The 20,872-nt window shown below is 36.6% G+C and overlaps 1 pseudogene; it reads right to left on the reverse strand.

Moving 5' to 3' along the window:
• Window positions 1–1,559: 1,559 nt before the first annotated feature.
• On the reverse strand, window positions 1,560–2,327 carry LOC150095822 (general transcription factor II-I repeat domain-containing protein 2 pseudogene; annotated as a pseudogene).
• Window positions 2,328–20,872: the final 18,545 nt, after the last annotated feature.

A 20,872-nucleotide genomic window follows, 5' to 3' on the forward strand; every position in this document is an offset into this window, starting at 1 on the left:
CAAGAATACCGCTACTGATTAATTCACATATGATAATGGAGCCTTCATTTAGATTTACGGGTGCCTTCACAGTAAGAGCAGTAGTTGGGGGCGACCCGACACTTGCCCAGAAAAATAAAATTGGGAAGGCTTGGTGATTTTGTTGAGGACTCCATCTACTAAATTCGAATAACATTCGTTCCATAGTCTTAGAATAACTTGCATATTAACGAAACAAACCAAACTCTGGTGCTTACGCATTTTTCCAAAAGAATCGAAAATAGAGAAGACGCATGTGCATGGGATTATCACTTTGCTGCGACATTGAGGTCGAATTGACCAATTCGTTCAAAACAACAAACTGCTCAGAATCCAGTTTTTCACATTTAACATAGGAAACCGTTGATTTTAATTTGCAGATATTTCTATGAACTTTGAAACTGTGGAATCGCGCTGAGGTGCTTCCAACAATATAAAGTGGCTCAAATTGTCTTCATTCTTGAATGCACCCAATCAGAAATAGTTAATGCAGAGGTTTTCAAACTTTTTAGAGACGATACCCTTTTTTTTGTATAAAAAAAAAAAAAAAAAAAAAAAATTGCGCCCCTACACTTTTTATAAATTAATATCGACCTATAGTTTTCTTAGTAGTTTATTCTAGTAAGACTATGATGTGCTTAGAGTTTATGGATAGCGAACAGAGATATTTATTTTTAAAATCAGAACTTTTAAATTTCTAACTTAAATATATTAATGACACGCGTTGTAAGTGTACAGTACTCGTATTGTATTGAAATAAGTGGTTTCAATATCGCAGGGGTGGGGAACCTTTTTACTATCAAGGGCGAAAATTGCTAATTTAAAAACTTCCGCGGGCGACTGGCAAATTTCAACTCTTATATATAGTGTATGTAGTGTGCAATATATATCTCAATAAGTAAATGCGCAACATTCTCATCTGATATGGTATCTTTTAATTACAATTGTGTAGACATATAATTATAACAATCAAGCAAAGGCTATATTTAATTTATTTAAAAATGATATTTATTTTATTTTAACTGAGAACTTTATTAAAGCAATAATAGCATAATAAATATTTCATCAAAGTTAATGAAGCTTACCTTTAATCTTGAACTTTTTAGTGAGAAGGCTGAAACTGCTTTTTTTGTGAAAGCTTAGAAATATTAACCGCTCTTGATGAGACGGCTATTCGTAGTTCATTGGCGAGATTTTCGTCAGTGAGTCTTGTACGAAGGCGATTTTTTGCCAGACTTAATTTTTAAAAAAAATTGCTCGCATTGATAAGTAGTAGAAAACTGAGAAGCTATTTTCGAGGAATTATTTTTTTAAACAAGGGAATTTCTCAGAATCAATACATTTGTAAAAGTCCGATATAGGCAGATTACTATATTTTGATCTAAAAGTGTTATCACACTGCAAATCAATCAACTAATTGCAAGGAATCGGAAGCTTCCTCAGGGCGTGTATCAAATATTTTTAACTCAATTCTTTGATTTTTTATATCTTCAAATCTCCTTTGAAATTGATTCAAAACACTTTGACATTCATCAACATACTCACTTGTTTAATTTTGGATTGTGTTCTCTTAATTTTGGAAAATGTGTAAAGCAGTTTTTTTTCAGTTGGGTAAGAAATAATTGAAGCATCGATTCAAAGCTCTTGATATGAGTGAGCAAAGAGGTCATTAGCTGATTGGGGTCTTGTAATTTCAAATTTAGATTATTCAAATGACTAGTTATATCTACTAAAAATGCTAAATCACTTTGAAACTTTTCATCCTCCAATTCTTTAATGGGGACACCTTTAATGTCCAAGAAAATTTTCACTTCGTCTTTAAGTTCATAAAATCGCTTGAGCATTTGAGCTCTACTTAGCCACCTAACTTCACAATGGTACAATAACTCCCCATATTCGGCTTCAAGATCTTGCAAAAATTCTTTGAATTCCCTGTTGTTCAACCCTTTACTTTTTATCAAATTAATGGCCTTTGTTACTACATTCGTGTTCATCTTGAGTGACTTTGCACATAGATTTTCCATATGAATGAAGCAGTTGCACACAATTAAAGTATTTGGGTTCAGTTGACGTTTCTTAAATTCATTCTTAATCAGAGCCACGAGCCCTTTTTCACGACCTACCATGGATGGAGCACCATCTGTAGCGAGACCACTCAGTTTTTCATACGGTAAATCGAAATCCTTTAATGCTGAATTGACCATTTCAAATAAATCTTCACCTTTAGTTGTCCCCTTCATTGATTTTAAAGCAAGAAATTCTTCTCGTATATTGAAATCTGTAGTTATTCCCCGTATAAATATAGCCATTTGTGCAGTATTTGACAGATCAGTAGTCTCATCGATGGCTAATGAGTAAAACACAAATTCTGTTGAATCTACTTTCAAAGAAGTTTGGATGTCATCAGCGATATCTTTAATATGGTCAGAAACAGTTCTTCTTGATAGGCTAATATTTTTAAACAAACTCAGTTTTTCTGGACATAAAATCTCGACGGCAGTAAGGATGCAATCTTTCACAAACTCACCTTCATTATGGGTTTTAAGTTTTTTAGCAATTTGTTCACACAACGCATAACTAGCTTGAATTACAGATGGTCTTTCCTGAATAAGCTTTTCAACAGGCTCATTGCCAATCACGCGATATCGCGTGATGCGAGTTCTCACCTTTTGGCAATCACGCGTTATCGCGTGGACGTCGCTAACTAAATAAAAAAATAAAAAAAATTGGCCACCACACGAAATTCCAATTTTCAGCTTGGCAATGAAAGTGTTAAAAAGAGATTGGCTTTTGATCATATTTTCTTTCAAAGTCGCTATCTTGTCTCAACGTTCTGATCCTTTTAAATTTTCATATTTCTTATTATTCAAATAATGTCGTTCAAGATTATATTTTTTGTAAACTGCAACATGTTCTTTACAAATAAGACAGATGCACTTGTCATTAATTCAATAAAGAAGTACATTTCTGTCCATTTTTCACAAAACAGATCACATTCACCACTTCTTTTACGCTTTTCACTACAACTTGCCATTTAAAAAAAATAAATTGAATAAAGTTGTCAACTGGTTAATTACAAGGCACCCGCAGTACTGCACGAGAAAAACAAAGTCAAAAGTCAATATGTTTTGACGCGCGGGGAAATGTCATGGCGGTAATTGGGAAGCAACCAATCAGAGAAAGTCAGAACTTTGTCCGCGAGAAATGCTTCTGATTTCTTTTCATTTTAATGGCTGGTCTCGATTTGAGGGTTGCCAGACGTATGACGATCATATTCCATGTAATATAGTTATTTTTGATTTTGTATATTTAATTATTTAAATGTAAATAAATTTAAGTTATTATAAAATTGTATTTACATGTACATACGAGTACATCAGCAAAGGGGCGAATTGAAATAGACTCGCGGGCGAGGGGTTCCCCACCCTTGGAATGTCGAGTACATGCGGGAGTTGTGCTCGAAAACAAACAAACAATAATATTGACCACTGCTTTGCGCCCTATTTCAAAACCACCGGTTTAATTTTTAATTTTAAAGAGGCCCGAAACAGGCAGACGTAATTAGTAAAGACGAAGCCCAACATCGATCAATCAGGAGTAGAAAGTCTTAAGTATGCTTCTTGAGAGACGTAGAAATATTATTTCTGTTATATTCTGTAATAACGTCTCTTCAGTTTTCCCTCGGACTACAAAAGTACCTTTTATACCTGCAGCCTCTGATTCAATCTCTTTGTGAAAGAAGGTTCTTAACGTTAAGGTTCTCTTGCGAAGCAATGAAAATAATCCGAGAAAACATTTCCAGAGCTCTTGTTTAAGACAAGATAAAGCGCTTCTGTCCTAATTACGCACGTCAAATTAAGCCTGATGATTTATTACAGCGATTTCGTTTAACGTGACTAAGCTTTCTGTGTGGTCGTAATAACAAAGCTATAGAGCGAAGATGGGGTTTCTTCATGCAAATATTAAACCTCTGTACGGCCCACAAATCAGGACCATCCTAATCCTGAAGCATTCAGTGAAGTCCGCACAGTCCGATTTAAACACGTGTAATTTATGCAGGCTTAGCGGAAAGTAGGTCTCTCGGCTTCATCGCAGCGAATGCTATCGAAATATCGTAAGCAAGGGCGTTCAAAATGCTCCTCATCTCGTGCACTGCCTTTATTAAAGACAGTTAATGAGGATATCCTGGGAAAAGTTTCGTGCGTGTTTAATCCACACTTTCCATAACTTCTCTCGAAGTACCACTTAATCTTGCTTCTGTCAAGTGCTCGGTGTGTGTGTGTGTGTGTGTGTGTGTGTGGAGTATATTCCAATTTGGGTTGTGAACTGTGCAACGCGAAATAAATATTATGGAAGACTATGTTTCGACTTCTCTCTTTGCTGTTTCTGGTAAATCCTGCCTAATTTTAACAGTTTTAAAAATTAGAAATGACATCCATGCTGAATTAACAGTTCAACAAATGTATACATGTAATCGATCTTTCCTTCTATTTAAAAATACGGTTCTCTGTTATGTACGCATGCGCTAAAGACTGGATAGAGCAATTATATTCAAGTATAAACTCTTGGATAAACCGACAAACACAAATTACCTGCAGATTCATTGATTTCAATCCAAAATGGCATCTGATTTGGGCAAAAAGGGTGACAGAAATTCGATCTAATATTTCCGTAATACAGCGACAAGCAATGGTAGGTAGGATTGCACTCTTCAATCCGATCTGTCCTATTGGAAACTTTTCTCATATATATTTTATTCGTGGTCAAACACGCGATGAAACATTATTTTATCCCGGTTTATGTCAAGCGTGCATTGGCTTCATACATTGCAACAGGAAAGATCAAAAGCAGTCACTGCACATTTGCAACCCCTGTCACAGCTTATACAGCGCTTAGAAAAATAACTTAAAACCCAGGTCGAAGTCAGATTACATTCAATGGAAAATATGAGAATAATATAAGCCGCCGGGTGGTTACCGTACTTGATTTACAACCAACAGGCTATTCTATGGGTCGAATCTCACCGTAATAATTTTTTGAAAAACGAGTTTAAAAAATTCCTTAGTCCACTTACGATACTGATCTATTACAGGTTGACAACCTTTTGTATGTGGGAGACATAAAAAAGCGAACATGACCAGCGCGCATGATTAAAATCACTTTCTAAGCTATATGAACAGATGCATTTAATAGAAATTTTTCGCGTCTATGCTTAAAAAAAACGGTGTATGCGTTGTTCATATAATTTTATAGAGCCTCCGTAACTCAGTCGGTTTGACGGGTTCGAATGCCGTCTAAGACACGAAGAACCTTTGTCAGGCTTTTCACCTGCAGGTGAGTTAGTTTTTCTCGTATGGAGGTGTCAGAGTTTTCCCTCCAGGAAACTTGGGTTTTTCGTTCTGAAACCAGGCAATCTGTCCAGGAAAACACACCCATTTGACAGGAATAAAGACATTATAACCAATAGCTTTATATTGGCCCATATGAGCCACGCGACAGTTATCATCATAGCTCACCACTTTCATAAATAACGTTCCTCTACGTTTATGATCTTTGCTTTAAAAATAATTGCTTTTACATTTAGTTTTTGTTAATTCTGACGAATTTAACTTTTCAGACTTTTTTCTTTTCCAGTACTTCTCACGAAGTTAATTATGGAGATGTACTGACTTATGCAAGCAGCATACTGGAAGAACTTTGTGTACAATTTCTGTTTTATTCATTTAGTACACGGATAAATTTGACCGTCCATGACTATAATGGAAACTCTTTGGATCATCCGGCAGTCCTTGTACATAGAAGACACTTCAACCAGCATTGCCAAAGAGATTTCAGAGAACAAAGGTTCTGTTCTGCCTTATCGTCTACCTCAATACGACAGAAGTCATGAGAAAAATGCTTGGCATATACACGATCCGGTGTGCAGCAAATCAGACGAAGACCAGAAAACCGGATAACTGATGGATTGATATAACATAAACTTGTCTTATCAAGTAGCAGCATGCAATGAGAGGATCTTTAAAAGATCAGTCAGAGCGAAAAATCCGCTCAACACAAAAAAACAGGACTTGAGGCTGTTTGGGAATCCCTAACTGGGCTTTGCACTGTTGATCATCTGAGTTACGCTAAAAATAAAAAAAAATAAAAAATATAAAAAATGGATGAACTGACTTGAAAACAACCACTTGCCGATGGTTCAGTAATTTGACAAAGTCAGAAATTTAACTCGGACAGTTGGAGGACATACTTCGGCTACGTTCTGTGTGATGTTTCGAATTATTTTCGCTTCTCATGTGGCTAATAATAGTAACTCAGACCTGAGAACATTGAAATTTATTTGATTGATCGTAAATCTATGTGGTCTATCCCCCTATGCCGCACTTTTTAACTCGCCATCGATCATCTCATATCGTATACGAATGATGCAACAGCCGTATTAACGGAGTGTGTTGTTTTTAAATCATGCTGAGAAGAGAGTGTGACCTCAGCTGCCTGAGTAAACAGCTGATAACACGAAGAGGTCGTTCCTCTGATGAAAAACCGAATAGTCATTTAACCTGTTGTGTTAAATGAGCAGTTCTGGCCTCAGCGTCGTCGCTTAGGCTCGGAACAGAAGCACGTCTGGATAGCCCTCTGCACAGAAAGACGATGTCTGAGTTTCGATGGGACTCGCATGGTGAAGCATCTTCCGAGTGACGAATTTTCATCACTGACGTGCTTTTCTTTCGTTTCATTAATCATTTTGGAAATGGGTAAACAAGACGTCGGCTGTCCTTTCTGGTTTAAAAAATAATTAACTCTATTAATATCAATCGCATTACATCGACACACACACATTGTCGTAATCTGCATCTCTAAATATTGAATTCGAACTACGATTTACGGAATCGTTGTTTGAATTCAAGTATGGCTAAAAACTTTAGAAATACCTTTTGACAGCATCAATTCTTTAGTTTTATGGAAGAAAAAGTATAACATGTATAGAAAACATGTAACTATACAAGGAATAATGAAGGGTGGAAAACGATAGATCAGGAAGTGCTTGCAAAGCACGTGTCTGTTTCTCAGCTACTCTCTGTATTTCAAAAAAGGAAGTAAATATTCACCGCCTACGAAAAAAAAACAAAAAAAAAAAACAATCCAGTATTAATCTGATCGGTCATATGTGAAATAAGGTCTTCAGGATACGAGTTCAATCCGCTTATAGCTGCTGCTCCCTGTTGTCGTATTTGATGCCAGTCAGCGACTAGTTATGCCCATGGCTTAAAATAAAACTAGTAATTTAAGTCATCAAAATTATTTAATTGACATAATCGGTGATTAGTTAGCAAGCGATAATTCGTTTAATTGAAGTTCTAATTCTCTGTGTGCATCAAGGAACATTCTTCTGGAAATAAGCACTGATAATAATAAAATACAAACGGCTTAACTTCACATGCGAATTAAGTTAATTTATAAAGAGTGCCTTAATTGGCTCGACATCTCCAACAGAGAAAAAAAAAAACTTATTTAAGTTCCAAGGATGCTGGTAGAAAGCGGTATAATTAATAACTGGCGATTACACACACACACACACACACACGAGTTGTAAATTGCATAAAATATCAATCCTGTCACGCCTTTTTTTTTTTTTTTTATTTCCCCCATAATCCACTCAGTGCTTGTTCTGAAGATAGACAAAGTCGGACTCACACTATTGCTTAAAAACCATTCTCGGCGGTTGGCGATTAGAATCGAACGTATAGCAGTCTATACGTTCGATTCTAATCGAACTATTTGAATTGACATCATGAATTAAGAAACATTGCTAAAATTTTTTGCGGACACCTGATTCTAAATCTAAGTAAGGTCAGAAGAGACTCTCAAAAACCATGGCTGACAAATGAAATGATCTAAATGATGATGATAAATCGCCTTACTCATAGACCCGTAAGGCCCAAGACCCTCTTAAGATTGGCTTTTGTAACCATAACTTTAGGATAAGGCGGTTAGGTTTTTGCCGAAATATAAGGAAAAATAATGCATATTTTTTTGTTTAAATTGTTTGTGTCCTCTTGGTCGCTTTGCTTGGGTGCAAGGAAAAAACCTCTGACTTCCGTGTGAAACTGACTGAGCAGCTTTTAGTGTTCAGTTGAAAAATCGTCCTGATAAAGGTTGTTTGCATCCTAGACTGGATGAGGATTCTTTTGTATGATCGTTGAACTGAGCTATAGAGGTTCGGATACAGAAAACATGCTGGGATATCGAAAATATCACGAAAGAAGGAAAATACACTGCGCTCAGATTAATAAAGAAAACATTGGAATTATTGGAAGATAATAATTACCTTATTGTTTTGATGAAAGATCGAAATATATTTTCGGATCTCGATAGATCTAAAAAAATATCGAAAAGAGATTTTTTAATGTGGTTTCCGCCCACGAAAGACTATTAGTAAACCCAAAGTACATTTCTACCGTTGGTTTGCTAGGGATTTTCTCTTTGTCATTTTTATGAGTTTTATATATTTTTTATATTTTTTACTTTTTACATAGTCCTGCTGTAAAGAAACATGGAAAATTTTCAAACCATTTCAGGCCTCCAGTAAGTGGTGGGTGGCTTCACACCTGACGATGAAATGGAAGACGGAAGCAATATTTGGATCCAAGCAAGGATTTACACTATTTACGCTTGAATGTAGTAGAATAAAATACACATACCGGCAACTGAATTAGACACTTTTATTTCATTCAGTGGTTTCCCTATCGGAATGCGAATGCCAATACCGATCGTCTTCAATTCCCTGTGCTTGGTTCGGTGAGATATGAGTGGGGACAGCCCTCATTAAATGCTTCGGTCAGTTTTGTTTGTTCGAACAAGCCTTCTCAGGCTGCATGTGGTTTATTTTTTCACTGATTTAACACCCGGAATTTCTCCCCTTTTTCGGGAACTGTTCAGCTTTGCTGTTTTCAAAATCGTGGCTCCAGCCAGACGAGTACCCACACCACACTAAGCCCTTTATCGATCTCGGAAAGATTTTTTTCTCTCCACTGTGATCAAGACTATTGACGGTTACTGACCAGCAGCAGTCTTAAAGAGTTGCCTAGAACACGTGGTGACGCACGTGACCAAATATTTTTCATATGCGCTGTATAAGTGGCGTTTATATACAGTTTATGTTTATGTGTTTATGAAAAAGGTTTCTAATTCAGCGGCTGGCATGTGTATGCGTCATAAGCGAAGATGAAAGGCCACGCATACTTCGAGAAGAGCACCACAATTCTTTACCAGCTAAGGAATAGAAAACCAACCCACCAGGGTTGGTTTTCTATTCCTTATTATAAAGGAAAAAGGTGATATGGTACAGTCTGAGTTGGTTAAACATCTCAAAGAAAATACATAAAAAAGGGAAAATTGAGTTTAATAATTGCAATACCAAAGAAAGTAAAGCTGCTGGTTGAAAAAAAAAAAAATCCGAGACCAAGAAAGCAATATTTGCACAACCTTCATAGAGAGCTCTCGGAACAAAGATCAGAATGTAGGAAATGCAACTATTGTTTTCTTGCATTTTGGCATTTCACCGAGGAATTTAGGGAGAAATGTTTATACGAGCAAGTCGTAATGCATTGGCGGGACAGAAAGGGACTATATTTGCAGATGAGATCGAATTAATTCGAAAACAGAAGTGCAGTAAGTGTTCGAGGTTACGGAAAGAAGTTTTTTTAGATATACTGTGAACATAATTGCCGGTTAAACTAAACTGGTTACTGCTAGGATCTCGCGCGATAATGAAACGATGCATCAAGATTATTTAGGGAACGCTGTACCAAAGAGAAGAGAAAAAGAAATGAAGACGTAAAACGATGCAAAATCACAATCGCAAAAAGGAACGCTTACAGGTGTTCTCCTCCAGCATAAATTTGGAATTACGAACTGCGAGTTTGGAACCAGCAATAAATCTCAAACATTCGCAAAAAATATGTTTGGAGAATACTGAAACGTGTGCTTGGTCAAAACAAGTCTTAGAAGATTAAAGCATTTCAACTGCGGTGTCGGCGAAGTGTACGGGAAATTGAATGGACAGAAAGTGACCAATGAGAAAGTATTCCGACAAAGAGGAGAGAAACACAGTTGGGACAATCGGAAACAGATCGCGGATGTTTTGTAAATGATTTTGGCGGAAAGGGGAGGGAAAAGAACCAGCGTGGACGGACAAGGCAGAAATTTCAGCCTCTCAGAATGCAACCAAATGGAAAAGATCGCAAAGAGTAGAAGGAAATAAGTACCAAGACGAGGAGGATTCGTTTAATATCTACAACTAGTATTTCTTCAATTGAAGATTTACGGAAAGCACCCGCTTATAATAAATAAGCGTTTTTTTTTTTTTGCTTTTTTTTTTAAAGCAATGGCTTATTGATTTATAAAAGCAAGTGTGTGCAATATATGAACAAATGCACAATTAAATTGACGGAATCGAATAATTGTTATATGAACAATTGACAGAACAATTAAATGCCTTATGCCATGATATGCATGAAAGTATCATCTTAAGCCGTCGGGCATTCAGTACGTAATTAATTGATTGCCGTACGATTAACATCCTACTCAGTTTTTATGAGGTAATGAAATCGCAGCAGGATAAGCAAAATAATAATTTAAGATTTTGCAATACAATTCCCCATTGGTGGTTCTAAAAGCAGCACATAAAGAGTAGATGAATGTTCTGCTTGCATCTATTTCTTACAATTATGAACGCGATCATTATCCAGATGTGGTTTCGTAAAAAAAAGAAAAAAAAAAGCAAATTAAGACTGTAGGTCACTGAAATGAGGAAGATCTTGGAAGACAAGTTCAAAGACCCAGACTTATTTATCCAGGTTTACCCTCACACCCCTGGGCGTATTTGACCTTGTCAGCTCTTCCTCCCTTCCTGGGAGAGAAATTCCTTCGCTTTTGAGATACGTAAGCCGAGAGACACACTGAGAGAAGGAAGCCATTTTCAATATTTGCGCGGAAATAAAGAAAGGATGAAACGAAGCTTGTGTGGAGAAGGATTGCTCTAAAACTCCATTCTCTCTCTCTCTCTCCCTCCCCCAGCCAAAACAGTTCTGCACTTCAACATTTTCGACTCAACTTTTCGATCGGGAAATTGCCATCACTCAAAATTTAATTCAACCGCGTTTTGTTTCCAATATTTACTTTTCTCACACCTCCCCCCTCCCTCGAGTATGCAGCATCTTCATAATAAACGTGCATCGCGTATAGCTCCCGTCCTACAGCTACTCAGGCGGTACTAATACGATTAATACCATCGAACTGTTTATTTTGTCCCGAGTGATGCGTGTCAAAGTCAATCTGTTGTTGCGAACAGTGTAATGCCACGAGCCTTCCCACAAATAAGGTGTTGAAGCTACTTTTCTAAGCGGATTTCGGTACACGGAGCTAATTTAGATCAAACGCAGTAGACAAATCTTGACATTAGCCAATTTACAAATGATTGGTTTTAGGTATCTGTTCCATTTCTTGTACGATATTTTAAAACACACTTCCGTGTCCGTAAGGGACATTTCATCGTGTCATTTCGGGATTACATATCACTTTTTAACTGATTATATTAAGATGACAATACTATCCAGGAACAAAAAAAAAAAAAAAAAAAAAAAAAAAACTTGCAAACCTGGTTGGAACACACAAAATCCCCTGGGGGAGCGATTAAATCTACATCGTAATGACAAAAAATTGCGGGTTTTTTTTTGTTTGTTTGTTTTTGGCACATAAAAATTTGTGCTATAGCTGTTTAGGGCAATACTGTTGCAAGTGACACCTTTTCTTGCTCACCGTCTAACCACAGTCGCACATTTCCACAATCAGCATGCGCACGTTAAACACTGCTATAAGACAGTCCCTTCATCTGACCTCGTTTGCATGAACTCTTTCCTTGCTAAAAAAACATCATATTTGCCTATCAAATCCGAATTATGCAGTACTCAATCATTTTTATGTTATTGCGTAAACACTTATATTGGCGAAATTATACGTTCAAAATATGTTTCTGTGAGGATGCATTAGAACATAGTGATGTTTTGTAGGATAAAATGTTTATATAAAAAAGCCGTATTAATACGACCACCGCATTGTCGGCGAGTGACACGTTCCCTTCTGTTTTAAAGACCCAGATTCGAATGTTTGGGTTTTTATTTATTTTTTAATGTAAACAAACATATGAAGGAACCATTCAAACGTATGTCTTCAGCAAGTAAACTATAAAACTGCAACTGAATGTCTTCCGTGTTTAGGCATTGTTTGTGTAATTTCTGGGATATACGACGTCATGTAACCACCCTTTGTACACTTAAACACTACCAAAAGTTACAGAAAGATTTTTTTTTTTAACAAAATGTCTGACAGACAATGTACATTAAAAAAAGCAAACGTGATGGGAACCCATCAGACTCCATAGTGGTTCACGAAGAACAACATATGTTCTTCATGGCCCGGATAGCCCTCGATAATACACGTGCAAAACTTGCATGTATGTGAGTAATCGATCTTGCTTACTTGCTAATAAAGAGCTCATTTCCTCAGTATCTACTGCAAATCTGTTGGCGTAATGTTTCATTTGAATACTTTTTCCATTGCTGTTCATTCAATTAAAACGGTTTTCTTAGCGTCAACCTATCTAGAGTCTCTTTTATTTTTGGTGTGATACAAAAAAAAAAAAAAAAGAGGGGGGATGCGATCTCCGTTTGGCCACCTAATTACCTTACTAAATACCTTAGTTATTTAGTATATAAATATAATTTGCATAGACATATTAAATTATAATTTATACGCGTATGGTTGAGTCGATTGATGGGTAGGTTTGCTAAACATTCTGAAAATTCTGCAGTGTAAAAAAGAACTGAATCAACGCTAATGCATTGCTATTTTCAAGTGAACGTTTTAAGACTCATTTCATTACGTAAACTTTCTCTTTCGTTGTTGCGATCCACTAAATCGCTTTCATTAAATTACTTTACAGTGATTAAAAGCCTCCTCTGTATTTTTTTAACTTCTCATTAGTAGCCTTGTGAAGCTCATAAGATACAGGCGAGGCTCTTAATCCAGCTCCTCACTCTGATTATGCGAGGTCTTCAAAAGACTTCGTTCCTGTGCATTAATACTTTCCATTGGAGAAAGAACACAAGCCCCATTTTGGCTTATAATTCGGTTACTCTGTTCATGTGGGAATGGGTGTTTGGCTGCTTTATCGTCTCCGTTGTAAAACTTCTTGCCTATCTATAAGGCAGCTCTTCCAGTACACCACTGATTCTGTATTAGACTTCCTTTAGCCTGATACAGAATCTATTCTGTCTAGGAGAGAAGTCGTCGGCGGTTGCAGTTCCATTGTGACTGGTTCTTAGATCAAGAGCTTCGTCGTCCAACTGCATGCATTACACACATCAAGAAAGTATGCTTTGAAATATTACAAGTATCTGAAGATTTTAAATGTTAACAAAAAGAAATCTCTCTCAGAACATAGAACACGAAAAATAGTGTTATCGTTGTTGATAACTCTCATAACTCACAGAGGCCTGAGTCTAAACGGAGTAGATGTGGGAAAAAAAAAAAAAAAAAAAAAACTCAGAGACGGCACCGAAGAACCAGAAGGGAAGGATGAGAGTCACCTTCGTGGTTGGGAAGAAATGTTAGGACACCTCCAGAAATACCTAGTTATTTCTAATTATTTAATTAAAAACAGGTTGACGCTTATTTTTCAATTCCGTGATGATGCTGTATGCACCATCATTATGCGTTAACTTCACCAAATGGAAAACTGACGGGAAAAATTAGTTTTATTTTTTAATACTTAGAAGATTCGGATAACGAAAATAATGATGCGACGTTTACTCATCTCATATTTCAGGATATGGAAAATCATTTAGCATTTAGTTCTGTACAGATGGAGAATGTGCAGCGACGGGTGAATGGATTTTTGTCCTGTGATGGATCTGAATTGAAAAGTTTTTCTGACGCTGATAATCGCAGAGCTCAGATTTAGTACTCAATATTCTGATGCAAATCGTAATTATTTCTGCACTAATAGCGGCATTTTTATCTCGAACTGATTGCGTGCGAGGTAACAACTGTAACGTGTCACAGTTGGGAAAATAAGGAACGTCCAGCAGCAGTCATTTCCTGGCGGTTGGACCTCCGTTTCTGTGCCACGCTCTGGAACGAAATTAGCGCTTTGGCAGATCAAATTAAAATTTTCCATTTCACTGGTACTCAAGGAACCTCTGAAGGAGCTTATTCCAAGAAAGCATTTTGTGTGCATCATTCTTTATAAATCGCTGACTTTGTAAAAACGAACTTTGACTCTCTTCTTGTTGGTGTTTTAACTTTTGCCATTCTGGCCTTGAATAAACAGTTGACTTTATGAAAGAAAAAAAAAAGCCCTAATTTATTCACATAATACATTATCGACATTTGATTGAAAAAATTACAGTCGAATTGTAAAGACATTAATTACATTTAGATCCGACATGGCGTGAACCATGTTTATCCCCCCCCCCCCAACTTTACCGTGATTGACTCGACCACTTAAATTATCTCGTTGCCCCACGTTCCTTGGATTTCATAACGAAGCAGAACTTTTAAAGTTTGCACTGATGAATTGGAACTGACCTTCAAAAAATATTTCTGGAGATCAGATAACGCACAAGACTGTAAAAACGTAATCGATATTTCTGAGATAATTACTTGTAGTTTTTCGCTTGTAGTTTTACTTAACAAACGGGCTTGCGAACAGTTAAACAGCCATGCAAGGAAAGAGAGAAAAACTTGTCCCGCCAAGCCACAGAGCTTCGTAATGAGCTGGTTTGGAGAGAGTTTTCAATTGCAGAATTGGAACTCCTGGTGTCCTGATGTGTCTAAACATCCCTCGAAAAACGCACAGAAAAGTGGCAGAAGCAAAATTGGTTGCTACACCAATCTTGCTTTGCTACAGTTTTCAAAGCTAAAGAAAGTTTAAAGAATAAACTTTAACCTCGTTCTGTGCACTCAGACGAACACTACTTTGTCTCGGTATTATCTTGACCAAACGCAACATGCTTGTCATCTGACACCTGTCTTTCCCGTTCACTTTTTTTGTTTGTTTTTGGACTTCCAAGCTCAATAGCACTTTAAAAGGCAAAAGAAGATTTCAAACGCATCCGAGATCGAATCGTACAGGATGGGGCGCTCGATCTAAAAGGAAGACCCTTATCTGCGAAGTTTAAATTCTGGAGGTGGGGGGCTAAGGGAAAACAGCTCTCTGCAAAGAAAAATTTAATTAGTGAAAAATTTAAATACGTATTCACGTGAGGTCACGTGAGGAATTGCTTCTTCGTTTTCAAAGCTAAAGGAAGTTTTAAGAATAAACTTTAACCTAAAAAAAATTAAAGACAATGCAGTTCAGTTGCTTAATATGTGCTGGCTTAAGTGTTAATGCGAGTTTGCTAAAATTGTACTCAACCTTGAAATGGATTCCATCGGATCTAATGACAAGGAAGTGACAGTTCAGGATGAGTTTAAAAAAAAAAAAAAAGATTGTAATAGACGCTGCTCCAGTTTCACGTCTCCGCTTCTAAGATATTTGTGACATAACGTTAAAAAAAGAAATAGGTGTTTCCCATGATTAGGTTTGAGATAGTTGAACAGTGACATTGGTGAGACATTCGAAAGAAAAAAAAAAAAACTCAATAATGACAGGAACAGTCAGTATGCATGCATTCAATGCCCGAAGGTTTGGAGGTTTATAGCAAATGAAATTTATGGCCAAACGTGCATCGTAAAATCTACAAAGAAAGGAAAATCCAGTTTCATCCTTCAAAACATTACGATCCACCGCTTGGAGTAGAATTTCTCTCATTTTATGAGCAATAAAAGGTAGCCATAAAATAAATAATAATTCAACAATTTATTTAAATGGCTATTCAAAGAACATTCACAGATGGGGGCAAATTAGGCCTGGAATTGATTAGAATTAAACTGGCGAATACTTACAGGATCAAGCTGAAATATTCTCTCTCTCTCTTCGCTCGCTCGGCTGACTTAGGAAAGTTCTGAATTTTCTCAGGCCTTCCCTGCGTCGAACTCGCACCTTGGTTATTTCCGACAAACAATTTTATTGTTCTCGTGGTCTCGCATTGTTCGACGCAGTGGAGTTACTTGAGTGAGACTGAACGGAAGTCGATTTGAAGCTGCCTAAAGTGGTACCGTCGGAGGTCACCGAAATTGATTTCAGGCCACGCAACTTTTGTTTCTTGAAATAATTATAACTCTCAGATAAAATGCTCATAATTTAGGCTTCGATTTTAGTCTTTTCTGATCGCTCAATTACGTCCCCCATTGTGTTTTTTAGCCAAAAAAATACGACTCGTCAATTTCCGTGTCCTTGACACAGAATAGAAGTGTCGCCTACCTCATGCTGTATTACAAAACATTTAGGTTTTGCAATAAACGACTGAAAATATACTTCAGGACCTCGACAAAAGAAAGGTAGAACAGAGAAATCCGTTGGGAAATCCTTTTCGCACCATTCGCCAATTGTAATGTCTTAAGTTGCAACTTTCGTATTAGCGAGATTTTTTTTTTTAAAGCGTTCTGAGCAATCAACCCATTTAAATATGCGACTGTCATCCTCAACAGTACTTCACCTATCGCGACGTGATTCAAAATGCCCTTTTGTTAACCAAACGTAATTTTCCATCCCTCCCTCCCTCCAGAGGTAAGTTCTACAGAAGTGTCTTCAGGTCAGTTTGTCTGTTCTGAGAGACGAGAATCCGAGAAATCTGGGAGAAAAATAAAACCCTCTACCTCCAGCAATCAGCTAACTCGCCATTTGACAGAAAAGACCTGATACGGTTTCCTCTCATCGTGGACGAGATTCGAACTCAGGTCTTTTTAACCAAAGAGCTCATCTATACCAACTGATCTCCGAACGACATGACAAATAAAAATGGTTTCTTCGGCTGTAGAATATTTGCATTTTATATTCATAAAATGTAAAAATCACATGCATTTATTTTCTTGTTTGTGTGCATTCATTGGCATGTAAACTACACGACGAGTTCTAAGCAGCATTTAAGCATGCATGCACTTTCCTAATTTTTATTTCTGTATTTTATTTTACGTCACATTCAGTAGACATTTATTTATTTACATTTTTATTGTTGAAAATATCCTGTGTGTGTGTGTGTGTTTTCTGACGGGAAGAGGTTGAAATAAAGAGGAGTAGTACAAGTTAATATAATGTGTTCGGGAAACGTTTTACCCCCTTCAAGGAAGCTGCTATCTTTAACGGTTTTTATGTTTAATTATTTATTTCATGATTACAGAACAGAGTTGAGGAATCACAATAACAGAATTTGAGTCAGCAAATGTTATTTATAAACCTTCTTCCTGTTTTATGGTAGCTCTGAGAGAGTTTTGCCAGAGATAATCATTTCAAATGATAGTGATTACATCCGTCAAAAGCCGTTACCGAAGTGGAAAATGAGGTAGAAATTACAGCTTTAGGGGGTCACATCCTCTCCGATCTCCTTTAGCAAAGAGACAACTTAATTTCAGTGCAAAAAATCACATAAAAATTAAACTCTAGAACAAGAAGGGGAATTCCTTAACCACCTGTGCTACATCGACTACCTGAGACATCCCTGACCCAGCTTATTGTAGAAGGAATCTATTTATTTAAATATAAAGAGCCAATAGGCTTCATTTCGGCGATATAAACATTATTCAAATTAAGGGGATATTAAATCCCACATAGTTTTAAAACCGAATAAGAAACTCAGAGATTGGAATCAAAGAGTTTCATACCGAATATCGTCAACTATAAAGTATCGGCGAACACTTAGCGTAAGCTAATGCAAGTGACCCTAGTACGTAGTACAATCTCGGGCAATTCGTTGCAAAGGTGGAGGAAGTTCAGATCGCTATTCTTAGGTATTTTCCATAATGTAAAAACACATTTCCTAGGAAATGTATGCTGTTATTACATTATGGAGGGAGGTCACTACCCAGACCGGTTTCAGCCTTTTTTTGAGGCTTCATCAGTGAGTAGCTAGACTAAATTAATACCAAAGGGTATAGCGAAAAGAACTTATATACTTTGCTATACGAGTTTTCAACCAGGTGCAACCATTAAGTTATTTAAATATAAAGAGCCAACAGGCTTCATTTTGGCGATATAAACATTATTCAAGTAAAAGGAATCGATTGGCCAATGCAATTGCAAAAACCGGCCTAGAAAAATATCAGGGCTTGCCTGCAGTAAGTGGATTATTAGCAGTGATCGCAGGATGAGCAAACGATGATTATTCCGAATCCCACTTACGGAGATTAAGGATAATCGTCGTACCACACTTTTTTCATAGTGAATTAGGTGCAGGCCACATTTATTTCCAGTAGAAAAGTAAAATTTTCACTTTATTTATTTTTAATTTCTCAAAATCACCATTTTAAGAGCGAACGTGATTAACAGATTTTGATTCACCGCTAATCAAATCAGTTAATTAAACCGCTGAAAGCTTTAAAATAAAATTTCATATTTCATTCAAAATTGAGCTCACAAAAGTAACAACTATTTATTGACCCCTAGATGATGGATTTTGGTAAGAGCTGAGCCTCCCACAATCCAAGCCACCAGCAGAATAGGAGAATTTAGTATCAAAAGACCGAACATGATGTCCCCTTACACAAGGAAATACCAAAATTGTGAACTACAAAAGGAAAAGTAAAAAAACAGGCTTCACACACAACATTAGTATCGGAATTCAGTATAAATCTTACTCCATAAAGCAAAAGATATTCCTTCTTCAGAAAGAATGTTTTGATATCCACCATATCTCTAAACCAGAAAGCTTCTAAGAATTATTACCCCGGAAGAGTATTTGCTGAATGAATATTGCCGAGCTCGCATCACTGGATGATACAGAAAATGGTTATTAGCCGGGACTATGGACCAAATAGCCAAAGGAATAAAAGTTTAATATTTCTCTAAGCGTACAATGAAATCTTTATCTCTCTTATTACAAAAATCAAAGTCTACATCACTTTGAGCGAAGGAGATTTGGAGAGCGGAGACTTGAAATCTTGTTCACTCAGCAAGATAGCTCTCAAGTCTCTTTCGCTGTCTATTCATTCCACATTCACTACATACACACACAAACGAGAACGCACAAACAGGTCGTCAGATGGTACGCACATCAAAAATATGAAAAAAAAAAAAAAAAAGAAGGAAAGAACAATTAAATGAGGACTTGCCCACTCAGTCTCCAAAAGCTAGATAGGGTTTAAAGGCCTCGCTTACTCCCTATAAGGGACTAAAACGCGTTAGCTGATTATTATTATCATTATTACTTGCAGGACATCACCAAATGCTAGGACAGTACAGAAATAGCCTATACCGACTATAAATTCTTCGTCATAGCATACAAGGAATTATCGGAAAGGTTAAACATATCCCAATCGACGTAACAAGAACATGGTATGATCCTTCTGCATCAAGCTTGGTCGTCTTCCATCAGAAACCTATGCACGCGCAACTTGGACATTCTAAGATATGCATCACACAGGTGGTCATCATAATACAACGTGAACATAGCGAATGCAAGCAACATTGTTAGGCTATCCTTTCCGTTAGTGTTACACGGTGATCAACATTCATTTTATACAAATTATGAACTCTACAACCGTGTTATAAATAATTATTTTAATTTCCCGACTTTTCGACCTTCATGTTAACCGGGACTATTGACTATTCGTTACCTCACCTAAAAATAAAAATAAAAATAAACAAGACTATAATAAAACTATAACTATTCCATACGTTAAAGGGATATCAGACAAAATAAACAGAATACTACAAAAATACAACCTTAAAGCCACCTTTAAACCTCCTGCAAAATTGAAGAACTTACCTAAGGATCCACTCCCCCCACTGGCACAACCTGGGGTATATCGTATTCATTGCACATGTAATTTGCCCTACAAAGGGGAAACAGGACGCACAATTCCTATCAGAAAAAATGAACATAAACGATACATTAAATATAATAACTGTCGTCAAGCTGGTCTTTCTGATCATGCCCTGAACACTTTACATAGAATTGACTGGAAAAGCATCTGTTGTTTACATCACGCCAAAACATGGTATGAACGTAAATTTAAGGAGGCCTGTGAGATTCTTATCACAGGCCTCCTTATTCTTATCTTAACATCCTAATCTTAACAATAATGATGGTCTAAAAATAGCTCAAACATATGGAAGGCACATATTCTACCTGCTTAACCTTTCTCCCTGCTTAACCTTTCTCCCTAAGAGTTAATTGTAAATAGGACCATAGGTAATTCAGGATCCTAAATCTAATATAATAATTGTCATGTTAAATTAGGACATCATTTTCACTGTAACAAAATATCTATATGAAAGAATGTTTCTCTGATGTCGTCTTAAATAGAATGTAGCTTTGATGTAGTTAATTCATTTTATTTCAGTTATTTATTGTAATTTTATTTTATTTTCACTAAAGGTCAGGCCAGTAGAATAGCCGTTGATCAAATCATTGTCTCTTTAGTATACTGTGTGAAACATAATTCAGCTTGTCTCTGTATATATATGTGTATACTCCAAATGATGACATTATTAAAATAATTATTTATAACACGGTTGGAGAGTCCATAATTTGTGTAAAATGAAGGGGGATTGTAAGGCTATGTCAAATATGTTATCGCCAATAACGTTAGCTTGCTCGTTTCAAAAACCGAGTCAATGTAAATATCGGTGTATTTATTTTATTTACTCTCCGGAAGAAGTGCACAAAACTAGAAAGCATTAAAAATTAAACTAATC

The sequence above is a fragment of the Typopeltis vanoorti genome, chromosome 19 (genome assembly GCF_054136105.1).
Source record: "Typopeltis vanoorti isolate ZY-2024b chromosome 19, IOZ_Tvanoo_1.0, whole genome shotgun sequence".
In the NCBI taxonomy this organism is placed as follows: Eukaryota; Metazoa; Arthropoda; class Arachnida; order Uropygi; family Thelyphonidae; genus Typopeltis; species Typopeltis vanoorti.